This window comes from Phalaenopsis equestris, unplaced genomic scaffold (assembly GCF_001263595.1).
Source record: "Phalaenopsis equestris unplaced genomic scaffold, ASM126359v1 Scaffold001116, whole genome shotgun sequence".
NCBI lineage: Eukaryota > Viridiplantae > Streptophyta > Magnoliopsida > Asparagales > Orchidaceae > Phalaenopsis > Phalaenopsis equestris.
Window position 1 is genome coordinate 639,879 of NW_018165555.1, and position 22,317 is coordinate 662,195.

The following is a 22,317-nucleotide window of genomic DNA, read 5'->3' on the forward strand; positions in this document are numbered from 1 at the left end:
ATGAGGTCATGATACTATTAGCTATGTTTTCATTATTAAATAATTGGGATGGATTGGTCACAACGATGAGTAACACTTCATGTAATATGAAGTTGAACTTCAATGATACTGTAGGGTTAGTTTTAAATGAAGAACTTCATAGATAGTCAACCAATGATGAATCTTCAGTTTCTGCTTTGAATATTGAAAACAAAGAAAGGAATCTGGATGTGATTACCGGCAAGGACAAATTCAAGTCAAAAAGTGAAAATTTCAGGTTAGGAAAAGAAAATGAAAGAAGTGAATGTTGGAACTACGAGAATAAATGAAATTTCAAGAAAGATTGTAAGGCTTTAAAGGTGGCTAGTGGTAGAGACTAAAACAGGAATCTCTCTACAAATGTCTCCATAAGCAAAATCCAAGGCGACTCCTTGGTTTTAACCTTAGTCAATGAATCTTGAATAGTAGATTCAGCTACATCTTTTTCATGTATGCCCAAACAAAGAAGTGTTTAAAAATTATAATTATAGTGATAAGTCACCAAAAATGATGATTATTTTGCAAGAACATCATGATGCTTTCAAAGCTCTTGCTAAGCCACAGAGCAGAGAGTGAGTCTTTCACATCCCAAATGGGTAGAGGTTTATCAGCATTCAGAGCCTACGAAATAACCAATTCAACCCATAGAATCTACACTTTGCTTCTATGGCCTAAATGAACTATAAGGGCAGAGGGTGAATCATTGTATTTAAAATAGGTGGTGGCCTACTTATGTCATATCTTAATATTTAAAATAAATACAAATTTTAAAGAGATGATCACAAGCAATGCAAAAATACCCAATCACATTTTGATGGCAAGTCGAAATGGTCCTGGTGAACTCATGTAATTCCTAGGGTGGAATGAAGTCGTAACTACAACTCGTTACACATCATAACGGAGGGCTTACCACTAATCGTCCGACAAAATCTCTCAGATTAAGGGGAAAATCTCCCTAACCTAACGGCTTCTTCTAACCTCTAGGTTAATGCGCTAAGGATTAAGGGGAAAATCTCTCGGATTTGCAGGGGTAAAATAAACAAAAAACTCCCTAACCTAGCGGCTTCTTCTAACACAAAATCCTAGCCTTTATTTCTCTATTAACCAAACCTAAGGGGCTTGCTAAGAAGGAAATTGCAAGGATTAGAGGACGTTATACCTTCGTGACGGTTGGAGTAGCATGCTCTCGGCTTGTTCCAAGCTCCGACCTCACTCTAGTGATGATTGCTCCACTCCTACTAAAATGGTAAAAGCTCCGCTTCTCAAGGAGAGTCCCACAAAGCTCTAAGCGATTTCTCCCTCATTCCTCCAATTTTCTCAGGCAAAACCACGGCCGGTGAAGGGAACCAACGAGGGAGAAGAAGAAAAAGAGACTGAAAATGAGGAGGATGAAAAAGAGGAAGAAGGATTTGAAATCCCTTCAAAAGCTCTCACAACTCTCCCAAGCTCTTCATAGGCTCCACCCCACGAAAATGAGTTCCAATTTTTCCCTCCACGACGTCTGCCTGCATAGTCATACTCCTCTACTTTGTTCAAGAGAATAATGTCGGCCTAGTCGCTCTTCCAAAGGACAAGCATCCATAAATGGGAAGAAGAATTTTATCCTTTGGCCGCCTTCCATAAATGACAAAAGAAATGGGTTACAATTTCATTATATGGTGGCTATGAAATGTCAATGGTGGATTTTTGTGGGCCAATCGTGTCGAACCAGGTGAACTGGTGTGGTCACGCCCATAATTCAGTATGGCCACGCCACTTCAAAAGCGTCGCACATGGGTTTTTGGCGTATTCATGCTCGAAAGCCGCTTAATTATGTCTGAGCTCTCTGTCCGGCGGTGTGCTCACGCCATCCCTAGGCGTGGTAATGTCCATTAGAAATTGTCGCGAACCTTTACAAGGCTTAGGCGTGCTCACACGACCCTATTAGTTGTTGCTGCCCGTCTGCCTTAGGTCGTAGTCGCTCCCATTTTAGGTGTGGTCACATCGAGCCCTAGCATTCCCTACCTCCTTAGGTGTCGGACGAGGAGGTTTTATGGCTTGCTCGGACTATGGGAGGCTCTGAATAGACGGAATATGGCCTTCAAACATTAAAATGAGCATTTGAGTAAATCTTGTATCGGAATCATCACTATCCGACAACGAGCTTTCCCGGGTATGGCTAAATCGATATAAATCCTGATTCCGAGCTCAAAACACATACCAGGAGGTCTAAATGGATGTCTTGGACTACCAGAGACAGAACACATTCCCTTAACGCTCGAGTGGACATCAAACGGCATCAAAAAGTGATGCAAACAATCTTCCAATTTAGTTTTTAAACTCTTGATTTAGAGCAAACGAGGAAGAATTATTTCTATTGAATATCTTTAACATGCAGTGAACTCTTGAACAACTTTTGTGTAGAGCAGTGAAGTTTGAGAGGTGGGTTTCAGTGAGAATTATTTATGTTGTGCAATCACAAAGGAATTTGGATCGGAGTTGTTGTAAATTCCAATGGTACAGAGAGAAATTTTGAGTAGTGAAAATTTATATGCATTTCTACTTTCAGAGTGAATTTTTTTGTCGTGATATAACTCTGTGATTTTTTCCCATTTTCGGGTTTTTCCATATTAAATCTTGATGTTTTTTTCTAGATTACTTTGTTATGTATTTCTGTTAGATATGTTATGTATTTCTCAAATTCTTGTGATCATTTTTCCGCAATATGATTTTGATTGAAAATTGATTGAAGCCAAAATTTTCAACCCTAATTTCTTTTTTCCTTTTAATCCCTCTCACTTCAGCATCTTTATTAGTAGATTAATATTCCTTGAACCTTGCACAACATGATTATATTTAAAAAAAAAAAATATGCTCTTTTGGCAAGGTTTATACAGTTGCATGCATGAATGAGTATAACAATGCCTACATTTATTATTATTAATTAGATATATATAGTTATTGGTGGTTTTTTTCTAACAGTTTTTTATTTACTGATTGTTGCGCTCATTCACATACTTTTTTATCGTATTTACCGTCACAATTTGTCTTCTGGATTTCTACAAGTAAACGAGATCAGTACATGCGAGGATATGGAGAAGATGATAGATAAGTTTGATGGTAATGATCTTAAAAACATAAAAAATTCATATTGAAGATTATCACTGCTCCAACAAATTACATCTAGCTTCCTTTGAGCTAAAGCCCATTGCCATGAGCTTTGCAAGATGGGTTGAGATCACTTTGACCAAACAGGCATTGACAGTTGTATTGTGTAGTTGACAACAAACGCTGCTCTGACTTTCATTGTATGAAAAAGTCAGAGCAGACGTAAAGAATGTTAAAAGCTCCATGATACCTGTGACTTGATCTTCAGCGAGGACATCAAGAGATAAGAATCAATGAAATCTTCTTGTGTTGCTTTGAATTATTGAAAAAAAACAAATTCCACGGCCATTCGGGATCACTTTTGACTGAATAAACATATTTTAAAGTGAAAGTAAAAAATAAAAACAGAAATTAGAAAGCAAAAAGATCTCAAACAAGCACTTCACCTTGTTGTGGCAATGAATTCTAGAATAACTCTTAAAAGAAAAGCCAATCCAAAAGTTCACAATTGTGTGCGCTTGCAATTTGGCAAGGCTAGACACATGAAAGTAAATTGAATATAAACAAAATAGTGGATAAAGTTCAAATGATAGATGAAATGATGGATACTATAAGTGAAGAAATGCATGATGCACTAATTCTACTTTGGATATTTTATGAAATCCTAAATCTTTGATTTATTTACATGTGTTTTTTCACTCTACCAAAAAGAAAATTTATAGGAGAAAGTGTAGGTTACCGATGATGAGCTCTTAGTATAATAAGAGAAAGTCATGATTGCTTATGAGATTATTATGTGAAGCTTCATAATGCAAAAAGCATAGTCCTCCCTTAATGATGAACCTACTCTTGATTGGGAAAGTTGGTGAAGAAGATTATATCATAGACCTTTTCTTCAAAAAAAGAAAGAGGGAAAATTTTGGTTTTGGTGAACTTGCCTAGGAAATAATTTACTTTGGATATTTATTATTAAATTAATTATATAAAATGGTGACTTTAGTTGATGTTTATATACATGAATGTGATGCTTAATAAATTTTATTGAAATTTCTATAATTATTGATATGATCGTATACATATTATTGTATGCTAGAAGATTCGTAACGGTAGAGTTATAATTAATGTCTCAGAGTTGTACGAAGATCCAACACACGCACCGATAATATAGACACGCCAAGTCTTTTTACGTGGAAAAACCTAAAAAGAGAAAAAGTCACGGGCCTAGCCCTCTCAAAGTAATCAACTATAAGTTTGTAAATACAAAGATAGACTTTTGTCCCACAACTAGAAAAGAAGAGTTACACTGTAACACCAAGTACAACACTTGTTCGTACACAATGTACAAAAAATGTCTGGTCTGAGAAAAAATTTATTATATTTTGAACACAACGATCACAAGTTGTTGCCACTGATGGTTATTATCGGGTTTTTAATACACCATGTTTGGGATACGTCATTACACAGTATTCAAGAAAATTTGTTATCTCATACTTGGAATACTTCCTTACATCACATCTAGAATACTGTGACATAACCCCATCATCATACTAGGAATATTTCCTTACATATATGGTCGACAACGACTGCCAGATGATTGTCGATAGTGGTGAGGAGATGCATTTTGTTCATTCAATGAATAACTCCCATAATCACCCGATCAATCGGGTCATACTAATCTCTCATGGACATAGAGATTTTTTTAATGATCTGAGGGCTTTAAATACTTCATAATTAAGTATGCATAAGCTTATTGGATTTCTCTCATCGAGATGCTTGATTTGACTAAAAGACTTTATAATTAAGTATGCATAAGCTTATTGGATTTCTCTCATCGAGATGTTTGATTTGACTAAAAGTATGTCAAACTTACAATTCATTAGACCATTCAACTGTTGATTTAAAGCCTCAAAATAAAATTTAATGGCTTGATCTGAACTTTTTATAACTCAAATTGGACCAATTTTGCTATCAACGGGTTCTTCTTGTTGACTATAAATATGTTTAAATCATTGGTTTGGATAATCTAGATTCAAAACGAATGATAAAATTAATTGATGTCACATCATATGGGTGCATGACTATGTCTATATATATATATCACAGAAGTAGAATAAGTTGAGGAATAATAATCTAACAAATTGTGGCATTAATAAAGTAAAGTTAACAGCCTGATGTAGTAATATTACTAGTACGATTCATCTCCATTCATTCTAAAAGGGAGAGTTCCAAATGATATAAATATATAAAATTGAAAAATAATTAAAGTGGATATCAAAGAATTTTTATTTTAATATTGAATATTAAAATTATATCAATAAGATAATTATAAATTAAATTATCTCAATCCTAAGTAATTAATAGTCTTATTTACGACGTTATATTCAAAATTCATTCCTTTTCTCTGAAGTTGGAAAAAATAATCCTCTAAAACTATAATGATTTAGTTTTGAATAATAAGAACACAAAATTTATAATTTGAACATAACTTTATTATTCATCATAAATATAAATCATTCATAGATGACATAAATTTCTATCTAACGACTATATCAATGGATTCTTCATATTTTCATAGGAACTCATATCTATAATTCCAAGAGTCAGTAATCAAGGCTTAGCTAGGCTAAAGAAAATATTATGGATTTTATTGGACATTGAAGTTATAGGTCTATAAATTCTCATGTCATTTCGAGCATAATTTTGGATACTAATAATTAGTAGAATGTGTTTTGCTGCAATTCGACCATTTGAGCGAAATTGATAATGAACTCATTGCATAAGCCAAGCCCAAATTTATTATGTTGAGATGTCAACTCAGTATTGAATGTATTTTATAGGTCATAATAAATTCAAAATTTTGAACCATTTGGACTTGATTTTTTATATTTTAATTGAAATATATATATATATATATAAGGTATATATATTCTTCCGGCTATTTATGTAGATATCATAAGAAAATTTTATATTTATATATCTATTACTTAACCTTTTATACTTAATAAAATAATAAAGAAAAGTGATCTTGGTGCCTTGATGTATTATGCAAAGTTAAATTCAAACTGATGCACTATATGCTCGGAACATTAGACGAGAAGACCATGGGGCTGGGAAATAGTTGGAATCAAGGTTACAATTTAAATGCTTTTCTCATGGGTCAAAGGTTTGGCCTTGCAGCTGGATGAAATAACTTCTATTTTGTCATATGGTGTTAGGTACCAATAAATTGACTTGATTTTACCCTTCTACCTTTTTTTTTTTTTTCTCTTTCTCTTTTTTTGTGATTTACATACATATATTACTCAATTCCCATGAAGTTTGGTGAAGCGGCAAGTACTTGGAACATGTCACAAGCAAAACAAGTGGCACGCCGGATTTAACCTAAATCCCGCCAAACATAAAAAATGACATGTAACTCCTGCATGTTCTTAAATCTGTTTTTCCTCCATTTTGCCTTGATATAGTAAATCACGTTGGAAGAAGGATTTAAGGGAAGCACACAAAAAAGGAAGGCGGAGAAAGATGGAGTTACCTTCCACAATGGTTTCGGGAGGAGCATAGCGTGCGAAGGAGAAAGATGAGAGTTACAAAAGTCTTTGGATGCCATGATCTTGTAGTTGCCTCTCTAGCTAGAACTCATTGCGATGAAACGATAGTTTTGGGTGAAAAAGTAGGCGGAAAATAAATTCACAGAACAAACAAACAAATTAACACGGTGCGCCTTATGTTGTTCGGGAAAAATTCACCTACGCCCACGGGAAGAGATTATTCCACTATCATCAAGTTCCAAGAAGAAAAAAATGGTTGAATTACGGTTACAAATCAACACACCCAAATAGTCCATAATCTCTCACATAAATAAGAGAGGGTTAGGTTATACTAATTAGGAATATTTTAAATATAAGAAATATCATATATTTATTTCTCCTTAAATTATGTTTCATAATATAGAAAAAACATATAATTAAATCTCCCCTAATTAAGTTACCAAATATCAATATTCTTAATAAACACACTTTTTAATTTACAACAATTATATTTTAATACTTTTCAAAACAATCTTCATGTCATCTGTCACTTCCATATAAGTGGGAGATAATCAAAATGAGCTCTAATACGACAATGATTGCACTAAGAAGGTAGCCTACGTACTCCCTCTCCTGAAAGGATCAAGCCTTACGTAGACCTTCAAAATGCTCGTCAATCATGAGCTCGGATATTGACCAAACTTTTACAATAGGTGAACTTTTGGATAGGTGGTGCATTTGTGAGCAATGTTGTTGGATTTATTCTTTGAATCTGTCATCTTTAATAGAATATTGTCATCATCAATCAAGAATAAAGTAGTGCTTCGCATCAATGTGTTTAGTATGACTATGATGAATTAGATTTATGACTAAGAATACCGCACTCTAATTATCACAGAAAATCGTCAGAGACTCTTAATCAACTCTTAAGTTATTCAGTAGATTCTGCTTCCATATTGCTTCCTTCATTGCCTCTGTAACTGTCAAATACTCAGCTTCCATAGTAAACAATGCAATGGTAGATTTAAGAATCAATCTCCAACTAAGTAGAACTTCTACCAATATGAATAAATAACCAATCATAGAGCTATGTTAATCTATATCACCTGCATAGTCTAAATTAGTATAGCCTACACATAAATCAGTAATAAATGTCTATCTTTGAAAAACTATGCCGACATCAACAATACCTTTCAGATACCTTAGAATTCTTCACTTCCTACCAATGACTCATTTCTAGATTATGCATGACATTCTAATAATACCAATTAACTGTGCAGTGTTTGATCTAGAAAGAATCATGACATTCGTCAGACTGCTCACTATACTAGCATAAGAAACCAATCACGTATTTTCTCTCTTAATCATCTTCAGGAAACTGACCTAAACTCAACTGAAAGTGAGTTGCAATGTGTAGACTCACCACTTGTGAGAGTGCTTATAGATGTCATTTAAACAGATTAGAGTAAATTTGAGAGAAAACCATTGAGAGTGTCGAAATCTTTAAGGGAAAAAAAATGAGAAAATGACATGATTAAGTAATATTTTGAGCCTGGACAAGAAGTGTTACTTTATAATTCCCAATTGAAATTATTTCCATAAATATTGAAAATCGTGTGGTCTAGACCGTTCATTATGGTTAAGGTATAACCAATTAGAGCCATTGAGATTGAAAATAAAAAGACTGCCCAAATGTTTAATGTTACTGGACAAAGAATAAAATTATACTTAGGAGGTGATAGGATTGGCCTTAGAGAGACACTGACTTTGGGTCAGCCCAAAGAGTAAGATCTGACATTGCCTAGCTGAAAAAAAAAACCAAGCACTTATTGAGAGGCAACCCAAGTGTTATCTTTTGTATCTTTTGCTTTGAAAAGTCTAGCGTTTACTTGAAAACTTTAGCTTAACATTGTATTTGGTGTTAATTGTTTTTTTATCTTTTGAGAGTGTGTTGTGACTTCAGGTTATTGTTTTAATGGTTATGAACTTGTGTTGCCTTTATGATAGATGTTACATGTTACCCTCAAGATATTGGCATATCATTTGAACCTTCACACACCCCCCCCACACACCCCCCCCCCCCCCCCCCTTTTCCCCAAATTTGACTTGTATATGGCAAATCTAGCATGAATATGTGCCCTCCTCACTTCCTTATTAAACGGGTGCGCATATATGCCACTTATTAAGCGCAAAAGCACCCTGTTCTTCAGCGCATACGCGCCCCCTGATGGGCACACGTGCATCATCTCAATGCATTGGCGTTACATTTTTGGCGCCTAAATTGCAGTTTCATTGGGCGTGTAGGAACTATTTTGGCGCATGCACGCCTCCCTTCTCCTACCTACTCGTTCAACCACAACTTACCTACCACCATTAGATCCCTATCTACCACCTCTCCCATTCAAAAATAACACTGAGTCTGACCTATAAATAACATCAAATTGTTGAAATATTGGCACACTCATTTTTCTTCCATCCAAACTTCAATTCACAAATCAAGGTGGGGATTCTTCTTTCTCTCAATTCTTTCTCATATATATATACACACACGTTTAACTAGATATAGTAATCATCCTTAAAAAGAAAAGGAGAAAAAAAAAAATCAAAGATGTTCATACTTACAAAGACAAAAGTTTAGGAACCTGGGAGGAGAAGCGTGAGATTAGACTCAAATTAAAAATTAGAGCTGATAAACATATCTAATAAGTAAAAGAATAAAAACTTTCCTAACTTAACTTTGAAATTAACTTTGAAATTTCATAGTTAACTTGATGATAACAAAATTAATATTGTTTAGGTGTGTTGTTAACCAAAATTTAGTTATGAAGTATTAATTTCATGAAAATTCTGACTTCACTTAAATAATTTAAGAAGAATAATATAAATATTATATTATTGTGAATTATATCATGATGTTAGTGAGTTGTTACCAGAATTCTGCTTGTAAAGATGGATTGAAAACTTTAATTTAAATAATTACTGAATTATTAAAGCTAGCTAAAACTCTTAATCTATAATCTTTCCTAATATGTATTAAATTCTAATATTATATTTTGAAATTACTTGAGGGTAAGTAATGTGTAAGTTTGAAAAATGTTAACGTGTATGAAATATATGATAAAAACTATCTAATTTTTCTTGTAATTTATTTATTACTTGTTCATATTTATGATTTTTCTGGTATTTTATGTGCAACTCTAGATAAAAATAAGTGCATCATAAGATATTGTACCGAAATAGAAGGAATCTAATGGAGCCACCGGGCGAGGTGATTGAGGGGGGCGTACACGCCACCTTTGGTTGTGCCCGCACTAGTTCAGCTCGTACGTGACAAATTAGGTGCACACGCGCCATCCTAGCACCTTACAACCCGTAAGCTTGGGCCTTGGTGCCAAGTATGGGGCTCATAGGTGCTCCCTTGAGAACCACTTTAGCGTGTTGGAGCTAGATAAAAGGCGCTTAGGCACCCCCTACAGAACCTTGCACCGCTTCATTTGGTGTCACCGCGCTACCTACTAGATACCAATGCTACTTCTTTATAGAGAGAATAAGCTCCTACACACCCAACAAAAAGCACAGAGCTGACGAACTGACATAGAGAGTTATGGTGTTTTTTACTCACATAAAGTCTTTGACGGCTACAAAAGATGAATTCGACTGAAGGAGGCAGAGCAGCCTTACACATTTGGCTTTGGACTTTCCTCTAGAATTTTTGTGTGTGGTGAGGCATTTTGTAAGGAAGATTCAAATAGATCAAGAATTGTATGAGGGAGAAAAGATCGTCCGAGGGAGATAATAATATTTAGGAGGAGTGGAGAACACGAGCTCCTATCGCATCTTAAGTGTGTAATCCCGGTCTATCTTTCTAAACGCACTTGCACTCAGTTATTTTGATGAATAAAACATCTATTGTGTTATTTCAAAGCATGAGTAGTCACTAAAACCCTTTTCTCTTTTTGATTTGGTGAATAAAAATTATAGGGTTTTTTTATATTATTTATGTGATTTGCTCGATCATTGATTGTGGTAGTATTTTATCCTTTCAGTTTTAATTTACATTTGATTAGGTTAATAAAATTGATAAAAATCATGGTGAAATAGGAGTTTTGGGTGAATTTATAGTAGAACAAATTGGATAAAATTCATTAACTAGGGTAATAGAAATATTGCTCGTAGTTTAGTGTTATCATTTGATAATATACGACATTTGGGGATTTCACTAAATTTAGGGAACTAAATTGATTGATAGTTTTAACTTCCTTATTTGCACCGGCTAAGAAAGAAGTTTTTTTCCAGATAGTTACCGTCATAATTATCACTTCATCAACCCTAGTTTTTAGGATTCGAATTAGGAGAGATATTTGACTTCCTAGACTAACCTCTCACAATTTAAATTGGGATTTTCATTTTTTTGAAATTAAGTTAGAAACTTTCAATAAATTGCCAATACTCAAACTTTCAAGCTAGACTCAAAACCAACAGGCTAGAATTTTTCACATTTTGGGAATTCATTTGTTCCTTGTAGGATGGTTACACGGACTCTATTTCGTATACCACTTAGACGACATGCAGACTTGTGTGATTTGTTAGTGTCTCGTAGCATTTTGTCCGTATCATTTTGGTTATGACATTTATGGCGAAAATTTTGATTTCTTTGGGCTCTCTTCTTTAAGTGTACATCCAGGTGTATTTGATTATGGCATCTATGTGAATAATTTTTTGTTTATTTGGTATGCCAAAATATCAATTGATGAGAATGGTATGCCGCAACATGTGTTGATGACCTTGCGGTGGGGGGTGGGGCAATGATAAGTCATATGACTCGAGTTTCTTTTGGAAGGCCTTTATGTTGCTATGTGCCTCGATATAAGAGTTTGTCCGACACTGGTGTAAGGCAACCGAGATTGCCTTTTCTATGGGTCATCTGCCTTATTCTAGTGGTTTAATGGTAGATTCTTTAATTCTTTATAATGATTATGAGTCAAAAAAAAATTTCAAGTTTTAAACTTCATCTTTCCTAAATTTTTACAATTTCTATTTACTCCGATTTTTATTTACTATTTCATTAAGAGAAGGTGATTTGTCTTCCGAGCCAAGTTGAGATTAGTAAATAAGGAAAGAGGTGATTATGCAATAGACAAATCACCTTCTCCTAAAATTTAAATTATTTGCAACACATTCAGATTTGCATTCTGAGCCAAGTTCATCACACGATCCTCCTTCCATTTTTTATGTTATTAGAACACTTGAGATGATCCTAAATTTTATGATGACATTCTACTGTACTTATTTTCTACCAAGTTGCTCATAAACTCAACTAAAAGAGAGGTGTTCATGGCAATTGCAGCTGGACGAAGTGTTTATCATCTTAGGTTTTTCCATGAAAGCCAACGCGTCTAAATTTTTTTTTTGTTAAGGGTTAACAATTTATAGTTATTTGTAATTGTCGAATTTTTGTATTTGTCATAGTCAGATTATTGTGTTGTTTTTATGTATACGTATGATGTGCTTATAAATATTATGTTGTGTATTATGCTCGGTTTCGCTTTAGTATTTATTTCTTGAGGTGTATGATGAGTCATATGTCCTTAAGGGTTCTTTTGAATGGCTTTTATGATGCTTTTTTTTTCTGACATATACGAGTTAGGTTATTAATGCTTAAATACAACTAAGATCTCCTTCTTTTTGGGTCACCTGCCTTCATATTGTGATTAACTGTACATTCATTTAAGCTGACTTTGAGCCATAATATTTTTATTTACTTGCTAGTTCTATCACACATATACTCCAATTTTTTGATTAAGCATTAAACTTTGCATTCTAAAAAATACGAGTTTAAGGATTTGGAATACTTTTAGAGTTGTGTAATGCAACTGTGGTATGTAATGTTTCGAGTATACTTCAAGACAGGCTAGTTATCTGAGAATATACTATAAGTGTCCCAAAAATAGAACATTTGAAGATTATAATTTTTTTAGTTAAGATTATTGTCGTATGATTTTCTTTTCCAAATAAATCTCTTTCTCAGATCATAGAAATGATCCCAAGAGAGAAGGAACCAGAAAGTTGGGATATACAACAAAATTTAGACAAATAATTTTTTTTAAAAAATGACTTTTGTAAGTTAATCCCCGTGTGATAGGTCGAGAGTATACATCTAAACAAAATTGGATGGAAATACTTCAAAACATGATATTCACGAAGAAAATCCCTACATAAGTCACTCATAACCAGAAAACAAAAAAAAATATTTTTTGTTCTGGGATCAAGAGCACTCCCAAAAGAATGTATCTCTTTGGTTAATTACATATTGGGGGATACCTAAGAATACTCTCGATAAAATACGATTTGTTTACATTATCACGATAAATGGTGGATAGGTCACAAAAAGAATGTTTAATTCAACCAAGAACGTCTCGCCACCTAGGAAGCCTATACCGAGCCACATAGGAGAGGATGAATCCCTCATATCCACAAATGGACGATGACACATCAATGAGTGAGGCCTGGGAAATAACCAGGTCGACTTGACAGGAACATTCCTATGCTTCAAAACTTAACTGAGCCATAACGGCAGACGGTGAATCACTACGGTGGTCTATCGGCAATCGAGGTCAACAAGATGACATTAACGAAGTGTCAAAGGACGACTGGGCTCAAAAGGGCTCAAAAAAAGGTGAGGAATCCCTAAGTAAGTAGATGTAACCGGGTCATCATACCATGGATTCCTCATCCCAAGCTACGGAAATCTTAAGTCTACATGGTCGAGAAGATAGTTGACCCAAACCGACCAGGGACCCCATTGTCAGCAATCCATGAATTATGTCGTCTAAGGGAATCCTAGTAGTCTTAAGGTCAAAAGAAAGAAAGTCCCATGACCCTCTGTAGATAGAGCTCAAAGTGGTGGGACTTATACCTACTAAGCAAACGACAAAAAAACCACTATAAAAAGAGAGAAAAGAGAAGTACAACTACAAAGCTAAAAACTCTCCAACAAAGAACTTAGACCATGTCTGGGGTCAGGGAAGACTCTAACACCCTAAGCGTGATTGATAACCACCTAAATAAACAATCTATGTTGGGCCACAAGCAATATGATGCAATTAATATGACTTGAGTAATAGTTATGCATGCAGTTAGGGTTGTCAAAACGATTCATTATTAGCGAACGGTTCTTGTTCGACTCGTTAAAAAGCTCGTGTTTGATTAGTTCGCTAAGTTAACGAGTCAAATATGAATAATTTTTTGCGCTCGATACATAAACTAGTCGAACACGAGCAAAGATTTGTGCGTTCTAATTTTACTTGATTATAAATCTGCGTAGTCTTGTAGTCAATTTATTTTTTTTTAAATACTACAAGGCTCCAAAAATTTATAATCAAGTAAAATTATTAATTAAAAAATAGAATAAAAATATATTAAATTATATTTAAATGATGTGTTAATATAAATAATAAGATTTAAATCTTTCCCAAACCCTTAAGAAGTACGGCTGCGTGACTAGGGTTGTCAAAATTACTCTGTGTTTGTGAGCAGCTCTTGTTCGGCTCGTTAAACAAAGGAGATGAACGCGAACACATTTTTTTGTTTTCGAAATATAAACGAGTTGATCACGAATAGTGGCATTTTTTAATGAGTCGAACAAAAGCTGAACTTGGGCTCGCTCATGTTCGACTCATTTAAACCTCTACATGTAGCCCATTTTAAAACTAGAATGAAGATCATGCAGAAAAGTAAAATGAGGATTTTAAATAGTTAAAATATTTTAATCTTAAAATTTAATTAATCTTAATCTTTTATTATGACTTTTATAAAAAAATTATTTTATGTCCTTAAAAAGCCTAAATTATATATCGCAGGCATACACACAACACAAAGTAAATAAAACCAAACATATAAATAATAAGAAAATTAGGGTGTCGTTGGGTCTGCAACAAATCCCAGAAAGCAAAAGATAGCGGTCAGGCTCTGTGTTGCATGATCATGTGTGGTCCTAATGCTATGCAACAAAGAAATCTAGAATTAAGGTACGGGATAGGAGCTAACTGCTCCTGGTCCCGCCATATAATTCCCATGTCAAGCACCCCAAAGTGTGCTTCCGGTGTCAAGCAGTCTGGAGTTCGTGCCAAGCACAAACTCCCCTAATGACTCTAAGAAATTCATAATAAAGTCTGAGAAAAAGCCTTGACCTATATTAAAATGAATTTAGCATAAAACTATCGATATGCAACGTAGAGAACCATGCTCGGTCGAAGGAGAGCTTAACAACACCTGTAAAAAAGATGCTAAACCGCCTCTGATATACTAATGTGCATGTTTCACACCTAGTAAACACACAAAAGCAGCACACAAAAATGTCTCGTTAGGGCACAAATCAACAATAAACAGTAGTCATGGCATGAAAAAGACTACTTAAGCACCCTAGTCATAGTCTAGCAAACCATATACTGCATAATATTCTAATTACAACATCTAAGAGTGTGTGTGCACTGAGCAGAGTAAAGTCTAGGAGTATAAATTTGATGGAGTCACCAACATTACCCCGTCCTAAAGATCCAAGAGATATAAAATACGTCACTATAGGGGGTGGCATTTTAAATAACATGCCTCACATTCTGGCTAGCAATGCTCGTTTGAGTATTACAACCAACAAATGGAACACTCATCTAACGAATCAACTTGTCATCTAAATGGGTCAGGTGAAGCGCATGCAAGATGCAAGTATGAGATAGCATGTCACGGTCGCTCAAGCGAGCATACGTGGCACACTAAGTGATTGAGCATAATATGAATGTTCCAACAGGTGTGCACATTCGCATTGAACTCCCAAAAGTGGTTTAGCACGCTCCGGTCACTCAAGTGAACATATGCAATGTTCTAACAGATGTGAACATTCACATTATACTCCAAAGCGGCTTCGACACGCTAAGGTCACTCAAGCAAATGTGTAACGTACTAAACGATTGAGTACAATATTAATGTTATAACAAGTGTGAACATTTACATTATACTCTAAAGGGGGTTTAGCATGATACGATCGCTCAAGAGAACATGTGTAGCGTATTAAACGATTAAATACAATATGAATGTTCCAAAAGGTGAAGTCACATTGTAACCCAACGGGGGTTTAGTACTTTATGGTCACTCAAGCGAACATACGTAGTGTATTGAACAAAGCCCAAATTCATATATCATGACATATAGCTCGCAAGCTCGATGTGATTGCACTAAATGTGACAATCACATGCAAAAGACGAGAAAGACGTTTTATGTATGCATGAACATGCAAAATGCAACATGCTAAACAATCAAAGTTGGCCAAACAAAGGTATACGGCGAAGCCAACCGATATAGGTTGAACGATCATGTCATCTGACGAGGGACCACCGATCGACCCAAACGATATTGGAAGGCAGGTTGAGCCGACCTAAAACAAGCGGCCAAGCCAACCGATATCGGTTGACCGATCAAGGTGTCTAACAAGGGACAGCCGAAAGTGTCGCATGATGTTGGGACGAAAAGCATGCAAAATTGATCATTTTTTAAAATGCATATTTTAAAAAATGATTACACGCAATCATGCAAATATACTAAATTACATTTTGATGGCAAGTCCAAACACTCCTAGCGATCTCATATAAGATATAAGGTGGGAGTGAAGTCATAGATATGGCTCATTACACAACGTAACAGATGGCCTATCTCTAATTATTTGACAAACAAGAAGGAACTTTTTCATGAAAAGAAAACATTCACGAAAATGAAGATTTTCCCTCGCGGACATAGTTTTCACGATCTACGAAATGAGGATCAAATGAATTTCCTCGTTCTCTGGATCAAGATGGCTTCAACCCATTCACCAATGGGTGAAACCGCCAAACAATCACGGGATTAGTGGGTCTCTTAAAGATTAGGTCAATGTGCTAAGTTTTGAGGGGAAAATCTCTCAGATTCATAGGGGTAGTCCATGAAAACGGCTTCCTAACCTAGCGGTTTCCTATAATCACAGAACATAATCCCATTTCTCTAACACAGAACCTAGGAGGCTTGCTAGAAAAGAAAGGCATCAAGTTTCGAAGGAGTTATACCTTCGCATGGTTGCAGCCGCATTCCCTTTGCCAGCTTCAAACCGTTAGTGTCCGGGCCACCGACAGACCTTCGTGAGGGAGGTTGTTCTTGACTCTATATGCCGCAACGTGGTCGCAACCCGCCAAAGGTAGGCGCTCTGGCGAAGCTCCAGGCCGAAAGTAGAAGGAGGGAAGGAGGCGGCCAGCGGGAGCTTACCTACAGGGATATCGCTGGCGGGAGTTTTCCCTTCCTGCATCTGCCTCCATGGTTTCAGGTAGGAGCGACCCCACAGGAGAAGAACAATGAGAATTTCAAATCTCTGAGCGCCGCGAATTGAAGAGTGTACCAGGAGGGTTGGTCGCTTGAAGAAACCGGGCCGCTAGGGCATGCCGTGCATGAATCGTCGGTGAGAGAGAACGACGGCAGGGCTCGTTAGCTGGAAAAGGGGAGACCACCGGAAGGGTTGCTCGCCGGTGAAGATGGAGGCCGACGTCAAGGGTATCAGTCAGAGAGGCGGGGAAAGCCGAGCAGGCTAGGAGTGAGAAAGTCACGGGCGAGCCCTCCGGCGTAAGGAGGAATGGAGCTTGGAGCTGGCGTCGGGGATGCCGGCGGAATGTCGCCGGCGTGGACCGAGAGAAGGAAGGGTTGCGGCGCAAGGGCTCTAGGGCATTGTGCCTTCCAAATCAAGGAGGGCTCCTTTTTTACTCTAAAAGGATTTTTATCCCTTTATACATATATATTTATTTTCTGATTTAATTTTCTAAATTTACATATTATTTGTTTATATCTCAATTTACTTATTATTTGTCTATGCATGAAATATGGTAATGGTTGTCCTCCTCATGCAAAATTAAAGTTTCGAATGTGTAGTCTGTTTCATCATCTGAGATTGTCTGGACAAATTTATCGATAATTGAGTCATTTTGAGCTTAATTAGTGCGCCAAGTGATTTGTCGACTTTTTGAGTCACGCAGGCACATGTATCATTTCTTTAACACCCAAATCATGTATTAGACATGAAAGACATAAAACATAGATGTCAAAAAGGACTCCCAACAAGTGTGTTGCGTCGTCATGACAAAGTGCACTTATTAGAAGCATACCCAATTTTTTCTTGGTAGACAATGTAGTTTACCAAGTAAAGGTTTAAAACACATCCACGCCAATAAAGTGGACATGGATGGCTGAGGGTTCGACTAGTTAGTCGAGGTGGACTATCAAATAACGTGTCCTTTCTTAACAGGTATCTGTTAGCTGATCGAGATAATTCTGTCAAAAAAAAATTAAGTAGTCTACTCAATCGAGAAGGCTAAATTAACTAAATAATCTCAGTCATCTATGATGCTTTCTTTCAAAGAATTGGTAAAAGAGACACATATGGTTCTTATTAGGAAGAACACCTTAAACTTTAATCATATAGTTATAAGCTCGATGTAACGATTAAAAGAATGCTTGCTAAATAACTGAGGTGGTATAGCTGTTTGAAAATGCTCACTCTGAAGATTATCAACATAATTAATTGAGGCAATCCCATCAAAGGAAAAGCATCATCGACTAGGTGTTGGCGTAAATTTTGGTTGTCACATGCTCAGAATGTCTACGTGAATGATACAGGATTGTCTTCAGTTTCTTGTAGTCTAAGACATCTGATAGAACCTCCTGGTATGTGCGTCAAGCACAGAATCAGGATCGGTATTGATTCAACTCTACCTGAGAGAATTCTCCACAGGGAGATGTAAATTCTGACACGGGACATGCTTGATGTCCATTATGCTGCCATAAAGGTCATATTCCGTCTATTTTGAGCTCTCGATGGCTAAGGGGAGTTATCAAACTCTCCCACATGTAATTTGAAAAATTAGGGTTCCTAGACCGTTCTACCCTCGCGAAAATCCGGGACACCTGTTGGCACCAATATCCCCAAATTGACATCTTTAGAATGTTCATTTTGATCTATAGAGTCTTAATTTAACAATACATGACTTTCCATAGCATCTGGGTCGATTAAAATCATCCTACATGCACTCAGGTAAAAACTTGAATTTTAGATCGTTAGGGTCATACTCGACACGGGGGGATTTTTGCTCAATACAGTGCATCCGCGGGATATGCCAAAATATAGACAGACCTATTCTTATCCTTTGATGTCTTATGATGGTATGAGGACCCAAAGGAATCCACCATGCGAGCCTCGACAAAGAAAGCTATCAAAGAACAAAAGATAAGAAAAAAAATTTGAAAACTGAATTTTTTTTTAGGGCGGCGCATAGGCACTAAGAGCCCCTTTGGCGCACAAGTGCCAAAGCTCATTTTGGGTGTTGGTTCTTTGGACCATGCCGAGAAGGGGACACATAGACACTGAAGCTTCGCATGGAACATTCCTAAACTGAGAGAAAGGTGCTTATGCACCCCCAAACTGTTCTTAGACGCAACTAAATGTGTGAACATGAGCAACATGCACATATGCACCCGATAGTAGGCGCATACTCGCCCAGACATCCCACCTTTATTAAAGACCAATTTTTCATGTCGTTTCAACTCGTTTCACATCAGATGGAGGCGATCATTTCAGGGAAGCTCTGCATGATTCCCATGAAGTCAAATTAAAGGGAGATCACAAAAAATTATGTTGTTTCCATGCGAAGAGTTGCTTTCCCAGGCTGTGTCAAGTAGAAAGTTCAGGCAGGTGAAGAGACCATGTGGGAAGTTGGCTAGTGTGGCAAATCAAACAAAAGAGGAGGGAGGCAGCTCATTTGGGAGATTGCACTACTTTTCATACTGAGGGAGAAAGCTCTAGAAAAAGGGAAGAGGGAATTATGGAGGAGGAGCTCAAGTGAAGAAGAAATCCTTCTTCTTCTTCTTCTTATTTTTCTAGCTTTCTTTTTCTTTCTTCCCTCTATTGAGAGGATTCTAGCTAGAGCTGAGGAGAGCATTTGGATAGCTTGAGAGTGCTAGAGGGAGAACACCAGTTTCTTCCTCAAAGAGCTTCTTCTTTCTCTTGGAGGCTTGAGAACTTGGAGCAAAAGAGGGGACTCTTCATTTTCCTCAAGGAGGGAGGCTAAGAGGGATTGTCGGGAGCTTCACCGGAAACCTCGCCAGAGTTCCAAGCTTCGATATAACTTTGCCAAAACCACTCTCGAAGGGTCCTCTTCTTCATCCCATGAGGAAGGAGTGAAGCTCTTTCGCTGGAGCAATGTTGGAGCGAGGACAAGCAAAGAGAATGCGTTCTTAACCTTCACGACTGTGAGATTCTCTCAAACCTTTTTATTTTCTTTCTTAGCTGCCCTAGGAGTAGTTTTTATTAGGTGTTGTAGGTTTTAGTCACCCACATGAGGTGGATTTCGAGTCAAAATAAGTAGAACACGAACGAACAAATATTAGTGCATGTTTGTCTCGTTTATTTATTGAACACAAAAACAAATTATTCGTGTTTAGCTCATTTACTGAGCGAACAAATCGAACACGAGCTTCTTAACGAACTGAACATGAACTGTTTGCTAACAATGAGCTATTTTGACGGTTCTAACTACAGAAATCCAGAAAACGAATCCCGCAACATGCAGACATGCCGCAGAGGGTCAGTCGCGTCTCGCTAGCATTGATAGTGTTATTAAAATCACCATTAACAAGATGATTATGTTAGGATTTTTATTGTTATTTTTCTTAATATTGATTTAAATACCTTACATATTCTTGTATAAATTCAATTAGGATTTAAAGCCCTCATGGATTATTTCTATTTAAACCCAAGTTCTTCGGTAAAAAATATAGTTTGCAAATTGTTATTTTAGAAAAAGAAGAACACGTTTGATTTTATGCTAAAAATATATTTTTTAAATTCTTTTCAAAATTACAATTTTTCTGCGAAGGAAAACATGCTAATGCCGTAACTCCACTTTCAAAAAAATTCATTGAGACGTTTCTCCTGATTCTTCCTACGAAGTAAATTTTAGTAATTTTTTTCACAAAATGCTATACTAATCGTATGTTTGATTATATTTTTTTTATAACTTTCTCCAATTTGTTGAATGTCTAGTGCAATTATGTTATGAAAAGATATTTGTTAAAAAAAGTTGAGATTAATGATGTATAAACATTGAACATAATTATTTTTTATCGAAATTCATGTGATTTTCAAATACAATCGAAATATCTATAATATGTGACAGGCCAAGACATTATGCTCAAACAAATCATAAATTTACATCATTAACATATAGAGTTTATTTCTCTATGATAAATATGCAAGTTCATTGTTGACATCACTTTTGGTTGAGGTTTAGTTTTCACTCTTTAGTAGCCTAAGGTCTAACCATAAGACTTTTCTGTTGACTATTTTTAGAAAACTAGAAAAGGAACCCTCACCTTTAGAAATTCCAAGCTCCTCTTTACAACTTGAAGTTCCACATATTGGTTCTAACTTCTAGCACTTAGCAGATGAGGTCAATATGGGGAGCTCAAGGTGAATCCCAATAGGACAGCTTGGCCTTAGGATTGACCCTGGATGTTGGTCTGGAGCTAGTTCACTCACTGTTCACTCATTTTCATTCTCATTTACTCATAAACCCAAACCCAACTTGTTGACTTTGATCCATTAATCCTTTGGGAAACTCATGTAGATGGTCTCCCAGACCCTCTAGCCCTAGGCTGGGGTTTAGCTAGCACAAATGCTAGAGGACCCAAATGGAGACTCATTTGGTCTGTGGCTCAAATCAAGATGGTTGACACCTCGATTTCACCAAAATACCCAACTTAGCATTTTGTCCCAAAACCAACTTAAACCCTTCAATTGAATTCAATTCGATCCCAATTTACCCCAATTTCAGTTCTAAACTCAAATTCATCTTTCATATGATAAATTCAAACTAAATTTCAACCCAATTGACCGATACTTTGAGCCCAATTTCAACTTAAATCTGAAACCCTCAATTTTGCCCCAACTTAGCCATGTCACCAAATTGAATGCCCAAATCCCAAAATTGACACCCAATTTATGTTGAAAACTATTTATGACATTCCTCTAGACCATTTTGAACTATCAATTTGGACATAACCCAACCTTGACCTAATCCAAACCCAAGTCTAATCCAACACCCCAAAATTGACTAAGTGGCCAAAATCCTTCAAATTGACTCATCAAATCAACTCAAAATCACTTTAAATCTTTTCTAAACTTCTCATGACAATCATATACACTATCTTGATCAATTGAGCTTGAACCAAAATTTTAACGGAAATCAAATTTGACGTGTTTTTGACCCGATCGGCGACGAGGTTGCCCGGACAACCCTAGATGATGAAATGAACTGCGTTGGCGGGTTCGGAATGTCGATTTTGCGTAAGGGAAATGTTCATTTTGCTGCTGTTGACCTCACTTTTGGTTGAGGTCTAGAAAACTTCTTTAGTAGCCTAGGTCTAGCCATAGGACTTTCCTATTGACTAGTCTTAGAAAATTAGAAGAGGTACCCCACCATTAGAAATTCAAAAACTCTTCTTTTTACTCAGCTTGAAATTCCACATATTGATCTTAACCTCTAGCATTTAGTAGGTAAGATCATTATAAGAGAATTCAAAAAAGAGTCCCTATAGGATTACTTGGCTTTAGGGTCGACCCTGG

General features: G+C 36.2%; 1 long non-coding RNA gene across 1 annotated transcript; it reads right to left on the reverse strand.

The window, feature by feature from the left end:
• Nucleotides 1-2,789: 2,789 nt before the first annotated feature.
• On the reverse strand, nt 2,790-17,391 carry LOC110033249. Its single transcript, XR_002294923.1, has 2 exons — nt 16,721-17,391; nt 2,790-3,470 (listed from the first exon to the last, which is right to left on the reverse strand). It is a non-coding gene; the product is annotated as an uncharacterized LOC110033249 (long non-coding RNA).
• Between the last annotated feature and the right edge of the window lie 4,926 nt (nt 17,392-22,317).